General features: G+C 44.6%; 1 long non-coding RNA gene across 1 annotated transcript; it reads right to left on the reverse strand.

Moving 5' to 3' along the window:
* Window positions 1–6,694: 6,694 nt before the first annotated feature.
* LOC129497192 (uncharacterized) lies at window positions 6,695–8,642 on the reverse strand. Its single transcript, XR_008661897.1, has 2 exons — window positions 8,208–8,642; window positions 6,695–7,870 (listed from the first exon to the last, which is right to left on the reverse strand). It is a non-coding gene; the product is annotated as an uncharacterized LOC129497192 (long non-coding RNA).
* Between the last annotated feature and the right edge of the window lie 68 nt (window positions 8,643–8,710).

Raw genomic sequence — 8,710 nt, forward strand, 5'->3', positions numbered from 1 at the left:
GACTTGATCCCGGGACTCCAGGATCACGCCCTGGGCCAAAGGCAGGTGCTAAACCACTGAGCCACTCAGGGATCCCCTCCTGTTCATTTTTAAATTGGATTATTTGTTTCTTGGGTGTTGAGTTTGTTAAGTTCTTTTTTTTAAATTTTTTTTTAATTTTTATTTATTTATGATAGTCACAGAGAGAGAAAGAGAGAGAGAGGCAGAGAGAGAAGCAGGCTCCATGTACCGGGAGCCCGACGTGGGATTCGATCCCGAGTCTCCAGGATCGCGCCCTGGGCCAAAGGCAGGCGCCAAACCGCTGCGCCACCCAGGGATCCCAATACTTGAATTTTTAAAAAAATATTTTATTATTTTTTTTTTTAGCGAGAGAGTGAGCACAGGGAGTGGGGAGTAGAGGGAAAGGGAGAGAGAGGATCTTAAGCAGGCTCTATGCTGATCATGGAGCATAGGGTTCAAACTCACCACCCTCAGAATAGGACCTGAGCAAAGACAGACACCTAAACTGACTGAGCCACCCAGGTGTCCTACCAGAAACAGTTCTAACTGCTCTACATATATTATCTTACTTAACTTTCCCCAAAGCTCATTACATTTATCTTTCTGTTAAAATAGACAATATACACTCACACTTTTTTCAGTTAGAATAGTGTGGGAAACCCTCCATAGTATCTAAAGATACTACAGATTCCTCTTGATGGCTGCATAGTGTTCCATTGTGTGGACCTGTCATCCTTTATTAGCTGAGGTGTAGCTAGGTTAAGCAGCTTACCCCAAATCACTCAGCTGGTGCAGGTAGGATCAGGACCAAGGTCTGGCTGACTCCAAAGCCTGTGTTCTAAACTAGTGCTTCCCAGACTTGAATACATCTATGTATGTATGTATGTATGTATGTATGTATGTATGTATGTATGTACCTGTGGCTTTTGCTACAATTGCAGATAAGGTGGGTCTGGGGTGGGGTTTGAGATTCTGCATTTCTTACAAACTACTAATTATGCCAAAGCAAAGCTAGCCTAGAGAACTCCATCTGAGCATTGACTGCACATTGGGATCACCTGGGAAGTATTAGAAACTTAGTGATAATATAGATGGGTGTTCTCTTTCAGTGAATTTGACCAGTGACAGGGATTCTTTAAGGACAGGACAATAAAGTTCTGCAGTAGCCTCCATCTTCCAAAATAAGGTAGATAATATTTCTCTTGTTGTATTTGTCTCTTCAGCTGCCTGAAATCTGAGGATCCTTGAGAAATAGGCTCTGAGCCCTTATGGTAGCAACGCTTTCACTCAGAATAGTGGATCATGGGAGAGGACAGGATAAGTAGCCTTCAAAATGAGGGCTTGGTTTCCATCATTATAGTTTTAAGACTCTGGTTCCAAGTAAGAGAAAACAATGTTAAGCTAGACTTAGGAAAAAAAGAGTGAGGGAGATAAAAAAAAATACTTTAAAATATTTTAATGTTATAGGAAGGGACCCAAAGATAGAAAAGTAATCAGCCCAGGAAAGGATGAAAATGGGCAGGACTGGGAGAACTGGGAAAGCACTCTTGTTTTTCTGTTTTGCTCCGTGCATCTGTTCATTCTTGGGTCTCTCCATAGATCAGCTTTCTCTGTTCCTTTGTCTGCATGGGGGATGTGGCATCACACTTTGAGAAGTGAGTCCCTGTTTCAAGGTGGTGTGTTTTTTCAATACAAACATGGCCATTGGGGTCTAATCGACAGGTAGATAGAGGGATTTCTGGGAGAAGAGGGAATGATTGGGAGGTGTTAGGTATGAAACATTGTCTACTACAAAGATGTTAGTATTTTAAAGGATCCCAAAATTGTTATTGCCACTGTGATCATTTGTTAACACACTGTGTATTACTCTGTGAAAGGCACTGTGGGGAATATGAAGATGTCAGTTTTTATCCTAATAGCTCTCATAATCTGAGATTATAAAACATGTACACCAAGAATGTTAAAATAGGGAAGTATGTGATACATGTAATTGAGTGACACATTATAAAATATTGGAAGGTTCATAGCTGTAATCAGTGAAGACTTTAAGAAGGAGGTATCTTTTGGGCTAAGCCATGGAAGTTGGGTTGAATTTTGATTATGCAGAAGTGTGGTGGGAAGGAATTTCGTATAGATGAAGGATGAGTTTTACATCTGGGTAAGAATTGAGTCTGTCTGGAGAACTGGGAGATTCATTTTGCTAGAACACACTGTGCAAGCATATGGAAAGTAATGAGGAAAAATGGAAAGATGCTAAATGTGGGAATCCTTGGATGTTAAGTGTTTTGGACTTTGTTCTGTAGGCCAAGAAGCCATTGAAAGTTTTTTTTTTCTTTTTTGTTTTTAAGTAGGCCCCACGCATAGCGTGGAGCCCACGGTGGGGAATGAATTTGTGACCCTGAGATCAAGAGCTGAGCTGAGATCAAGAGTCAGAGGCTCAACGGACCTAGCTACCAAGACACCCCTCATGAAGACCTTTTAAACAGGGGAGATTATATCAGAACATTGGTTTAATAAGATTAATCTGGGAGCAGCGGGCCTGGAAAGTAAACCAGAGGCAGAACAAACATTTAGGAGGCAACTGAAATAAGTTAATGAGCAGAGCTTTTTTTTTTTTTGGTCTAATTTTATCAAATTAGACACTTGTGGTTTTTTTTTTTTTTTTTTTTGGTAAAGATTTATTTATTCAGGGGAGACACAGAGTGAGAGAGAGACACATAGGCATAGGGAGAAGCAGGCTTTTCCCAGGGAGCCCGATGCAGGACTTGATCTTGGATCCTGGGATCACGACCTGAGCCAAAGACAGGTGCCCAACTGCTGAGCCACCCAGGTGTCCCTTGATCATATTTTTTGTTGTTGTTTATTTAGTTTTAGTAATCTCTATACCCAATATTGGGCTTGAACTTACAACTCAGAGATCAAGAGTTGTGTGCTTTTCATACTGACCAAGCTAGGCTCCATTATTGATCACTTTTAATGTGACTAGTGCCACATGTTGAAATACTAACGTTTTGGATATTTTGAGTTAAATAAAATATACTAATAAAATTAATTTTGCCCATTTTTTATTAAAGATTTATTTTTATTTATTTATGATAGACATAGAGAGAGAGAGAGGCAGAGACACAGACAGAGGGAGAAGCAGGCTCCATGCTGGGAGCTCGACGCGGGACTCGATCTGAGACTCCAGGATCATGCCCTGGGCCAAAAGCAGACACGAAACCGCTGAGCCACCCAGGGATCCCCTTGCCCATTTCTTTTTACTTTTAAATATGTGGCCACTAGGAAATTTAAATTACACATGTGGTTTTCATTATATTACTATTGAACAGTGCTGGACTCAAGGGGGACACGAGAGGGAAGAATCACTTGCCTAGAGGAACAGAAATGGCAGTGCTATTAAGAGAACGGAGGAAAGGGGAGCTAAGTTGAAAGAGAACAAATTTGTTTTCAGAAAATAGATGCTTTTGCAAAGATGGTTTCTCCTTGTCTGCAATGGATATGTTCCAAGACCCCTAGTGAATTCCTGAAACCAGAGATAGTACCAAACCCTATATATACAGGTTTTTCCTGTCAATACACACCTATGATAAAGTTTAATTTATAAATTAGGCACAGTAGGAGATTAATGCAATGACAAAATAGAACAATTTTAAGAGCTTATCATAATAAGTTATATCAATGTGGTCTCTTATTAGACTGTACTCACCCTTTTTCTTGTGATGATGTGATAATAAAATACCAACGTGATGAGATGAAGTGAGAGGAATGGTGTAAGTGTTGTGATGTAGCCATTGGCTACTAGTGACCTTCTGACAGTATTTCAGAAGGAAGATCATCTACTCAAGGCCCTGGCTGACTACTTCAAGTCCCTAAGCCTGGGAAAGTGAAGCTGCAGGTAACAGGGGTGGGGTGGGGGTGGGCTACTGAAGGTTTAATTGGGGATAAAGATAATAATAGTAGTCAACCTGGGGCACTTGGATGGCTCAGTCAGTTAAGCATCCATCTCTTTATTTGGGCTCAGGTCATGATCTCAGGGTCGTGAAATGGAGCCCCATGTTGGGCTCAGCGATGGGCATGGAGCCACCTTAAGATTCTCTCTCTGGGCAGCCCGGGTGGCTCAGCCTTCAGCCCAGGGGGTGATTCTGGAGACCCGGGATTGAGTCCCACATCCGAATGGAGTCCCACGTCAGGCTCCCTGCATGGAGCCTGCTTCTCCCTCTGCCTGTGTCTCTGCCTCTCTTTCTCTCTGTGTATGTGTCTCTCATGAATAAATAAATAAAATCTTAAAAAAATTCTCTTTCTCTGCCCCTTGTCCTCTCTAAAAATAAGTAAGCCACTAGGCTTTCTTTTTTAAGATTTATTCATGAGACATACAGAGAGAGAGGCAGAGACACAGGCAGAGGGAGAAGTAGGCTCCCCATGGGGAACCCAATGCAGGACTTGATTCCATGACCCTGGGACCATGACCCAGCTGAAGGCAGATGGTCAACCACTGAGCCACCCACGTGTTCCACCACCAGGCTTTCAAAACGGAAAGAACTAGATCTTTCCTGTCTTTAATATAACAGAGATGCGAGTGATTTGTATATCCAGAGATGAATTTCCCAAAGTGTGTCTAAGGAAAAGATTCTGTGAAAAAAAGGATTCCACAATTACATTTGGAAGATAGCTACATACCTCAGCTTCCTCTTGGAGATACATCATGCCCTTCAGCGTATTAAAAGCTTTAAGAAGCACTTAAGCTTACCTTATATTTCCCAGACTTATTTGAGCGTAGTGCTAAGTCATTAGTTGTTATCTGGTAATAGTATCCAAATCAGGGATATTTAAAGAGAAGAAAGGGGCAGCCCTGGTGGCGCAGCAGTTTGGCGCTGCCTGCAGCCTTGGGTGTGATCCTGGAGACTCGGGATCAAGTCCCACATTGGGCTCCCTGCATGGAGCTTGCTTCCCCCTCTCCCTGTGTCTCTGCCTCTCTCTCTCTCTGTGCCTATGAATAAATAAAATCTTTAAAAAAAAAAAAGATAAGAAAGGTTGTGAGCTTGAAAAAAGAAAAGTTTTCAACCCTTTTAATACTTGGGAAGGGATAGGATCTTCCATGTCTAGGAAACTCTGAGTTGCTCTAAACTCTATTTCATCTTGGATTTTTAAGATTTTATTTATTCACGAGAGACACACACACAGAGAGGCAGAGACACAGGCAGAGGGAGAAGCAGGCTCCATGCGGGAAACCTGATGCAGGACTTGATCCCAGGACCCCAGGATCACGCCCTGAGCCAAAGGCAGACAGATGCTCAACCGCTGAGCCACCCAGCCGTCCCTCATCTTGGATATTTCTGTCTCTCTTCCCCTGAGACAAGTTAAGCCTTATGTCTGAAAGCAGACAACACTTTCACATTGCCTGTGAGCTCTGGTGAGACGACCAGAATGCCACATGCTAGCTATACTGTGTGTGTGTGTGTGTGTGTGTGTGTACATGCACATATAACATACATTCCTATCCCTCTGCAGTAGTGGATTCTGGGCCAGGGGTCAGGCCCTGGAATAATGTCTAGGGGCTTACTAACTTTGTTTTTTTCATCTTTATGAATAGGGAGAGATAGTAAGTAAGGTTTTCCCAAATTCTCCACACCATTATACTCTGGAAAAAAGACCTTGTGTTTGAAAGGGGCCTGATTTTATCTTTTCATCTTCCTGGCACTAATACAGACCAGTGAAAAGGGAAAGAAGTTGGTCTATATCTCTGTGGCTTGGTACTCTTGTGATCATACTTTTAATTTTTTACTCCCCAGTGATGCTCTACTTTAGCTGCAAGAAAGCTCTACAGACATTCAGAGATGGTCTGGCCCCTGGCTCTTAGAAAGTTCTAAGAGATGAGGATGTGAATCTTCTCACATCCTCTGGGGGCCAGAGGGCATGGCCTCCAATGACTCTCTCCCTCCTGGTATTCACATCTTTGTGTAGTATAAACTACTTTGAAGAGGGCTGATCTGTATAATAGCATATTGCAGTAATGATGGGAGTATGACTTCCTAGGCTAGATCTTAAAAGATACTGTGACTTCTCCATGTTTTTCCTTTGGGAGAAGCCAGCTGTCATGTTGTGAGGACACTCAAGCAACCCAATGAAGAGGCCTGCCCATGTTGTGGGAGCTGAGGCCTTCTGCCAAAAGCTAGTTACAGCTTGCCAGTCACGTGAATAAGCCATCTTGGAAGTGTATCCTCCAGCCCATATGCCCTCAAATGACTGCAACTTCATGAAACACCCCCAGCCAGAACCACCCAGCTAATTACTCCTAAATTCTTGACCCACAGAAACTGAGATAATATATATTTATTACTCAGCCACTAAGTTTTGGGCTTATTTCTGACCTAGCAAAAGGCACCTAATATGGTAGATGTGTATTCTGTGTGATGTTTTGTCACTGAAATGGCTCTAGATCTGCAAATTATTACTTTAGAATTTGATTGGTTCCTCCAAAACACTATGCTTATTATGACCTCAGTGCTTCTTATTCTGGTGTGATACCAGAAAGCTGGTTCTCCCCAAGGGTAAATAACTAAGAGAAGTGATAGAAAAACTTAATGATACTCTCCCTATAAACTGTTATAATAACCAGAGAGAAAGGAAACCTCTTAATCACTACATTCGTATGAACTTTTGGAAAAACAAAACTCTCAAAAACCAACGATGCTCCAAGACAAATCTTCAAGTTATTTTTTTAAATAAATGTTTAAGTAAAACATACAGAAAAGTGCACAAGTGAACGTCTTGATGACATATTACAGTGAACACACCTACGTAGCTACCACCCAGACTACAGAAAATGAACACTCCCAGTCTTAAGAGAAGTCTCTCTATTGTCCTGTCATCACTACTCTTCCCTTTCCCCCACAAAACACCATCATCCTGACTTCTAAGATCTTTTATTAACGTTGAACTTTACATAAATCATATGGTATGTATTCTTTCATGTCTGGTTACTTTCGCTCAATTTATTTGCAGTTTTCATTTAGGATTATAAACGTCTTGCCATTAGCGTATGCTTCATCTGTTATTTTGGATAAACTTCAATGATAGCCATAAACTGTAGGTTCACACCAGAGAGGAGAGAGACATATTTATTTGGGAGGACAAAACGCCTTCTAGAAACTTATTGGAATTTTACTGAATCTGTGTCTTTTGGTTACTGGAAGACAGAGAGCAGGTGAACTTCTCAGGAATCCAGGCTCTGTCATTTTTTAAGCTGTGTGCCTCTGGTTAAGTTTTCTTCATCGTCCCAGTGTTGCTGGGAGGATTAAATGACATGTAAAGGCACTTTGTACACTGTAAAAGCCAAAAACCAAACTACCATATTTCAGGTGTTGTTTTGCTCTTGGGGGTCATCTTGGCAGCCTTGGATGATGGTAGTGATTCCTGATTCTTCAGAACTCACGGCTTGGATGAAAGCTCCCTCAGGTTAAGGAGGACTATATTGGTGGGGGGTAGACAGAAAGGCCACACCGGGCACGGAGATTTAGAAGACTAGCTACAGGTGTTCTTGGTTCTTGTAGGATCCATCTGGGGTGGCTTCTTGCAGGAGCTGGAATTTCCAGAGTTTGGATATAGGGTTTCCAGAGTTATCCCTACAGTGAGGGGGGCTAGTTTGGAGGGAACATGGTTAGTTTTGTTCAACAAGCAATAGAGAAGCTCATCTTTTTTTTTTTTTTTTTTTGTTCAGCCGGCTACTAGCAGTCACTACTGGAAAGGTGAAGAAAATGAGGGCTATCGTCCAAGGAACACTGCAGCGTCCCAAGGGAGGCACTTACCAATGATTAGCAAGCTAGAAAAACCCACTGTCCCGCTCAACTTGATGGAGTGAGGGAGTGCCCTGAGGGTAAAGAACAAGGCGGGATCACTTCAGGCTAGGGTAGCCTTTGGAGAGGAATGGTTGAAAGGGCCTTTGGTAGATGAGTGGTCACTACCTCAGGGCTGGAGAGGACTCTGGTCCCGCCGCCTCCCACCCCCCTGCAAAGGGAAGAGACCGATTAACGCGCGCGCCCGCACTCCTAACAACCCAGGCTCCAAGGGAGCCACCAGATCCTACGTCCCCCCAGGGCGCCGCACAGAAAAGGAGTACAGACTGTCCTTCAAAGAGCCAACCCCACTCCCCGGCTCCCACACCCCCGCCTTCAGCGCAGGAGAGCGGCGACGGATTTATTACCCACCTCTTTCTCCCAGTTGCCATGGAGACCAGCCCCAAGTCCTTTCATTCCTTCTGGTACCGGGAACATTTCTCCAACGCGGGCGGAACGGCGCGGGGCTCGGCCCTGACGCGCCCGTGGCCGCGCTGGGGGACCGAGTGGTGGTAAAAAAAGAAATGTAGCGCGGAGGGGCTGGCGGTCTCGACGGCGACGGCGGCACCGAGGCGACGGACAAAGGCTAAGGTCAGCCGCGGTTCAAGCCTCTCTCCGGCCAACGGCCAGACGCCGGGGGGCACAGCGCCGGGCGGGAGGAGGGTGCCGGCCGCGAGAGCCCCGCCGCGGCGGGGGCGGGGGCCGCTGAGGCCCGGGCACGCACCTGTCCACCTGCGCGGGCGGGCGCGCCGGCCCCTCCACCCACATTGGGCGGCGCCGCCATCACTCTCCCCGCAGCAACACCGCCTCTCAGCGGCCGAGCGCGGATCCCCTCCCCCGCCGCTCTCCGCCCCGCCCCGTCCCCGGCAGCCTTT

The sequence above is a fragment of the Nyctereutes procyonoides genome, unplaced genomic scaffold, assembly GCF_905146905.1.
Source record: "Nyctereutes procyonoides isolate TBG_1078 unplaced genomic scaffold, NYPRO_anot_genome, whole genome shotgun sequence".
Lineage (NCBI taxonomy): Eukaryota > Metazoa > Chordata > Mammalia > Carnivora > Canidae > Nyctereutes > Nyctereutes procyonoides.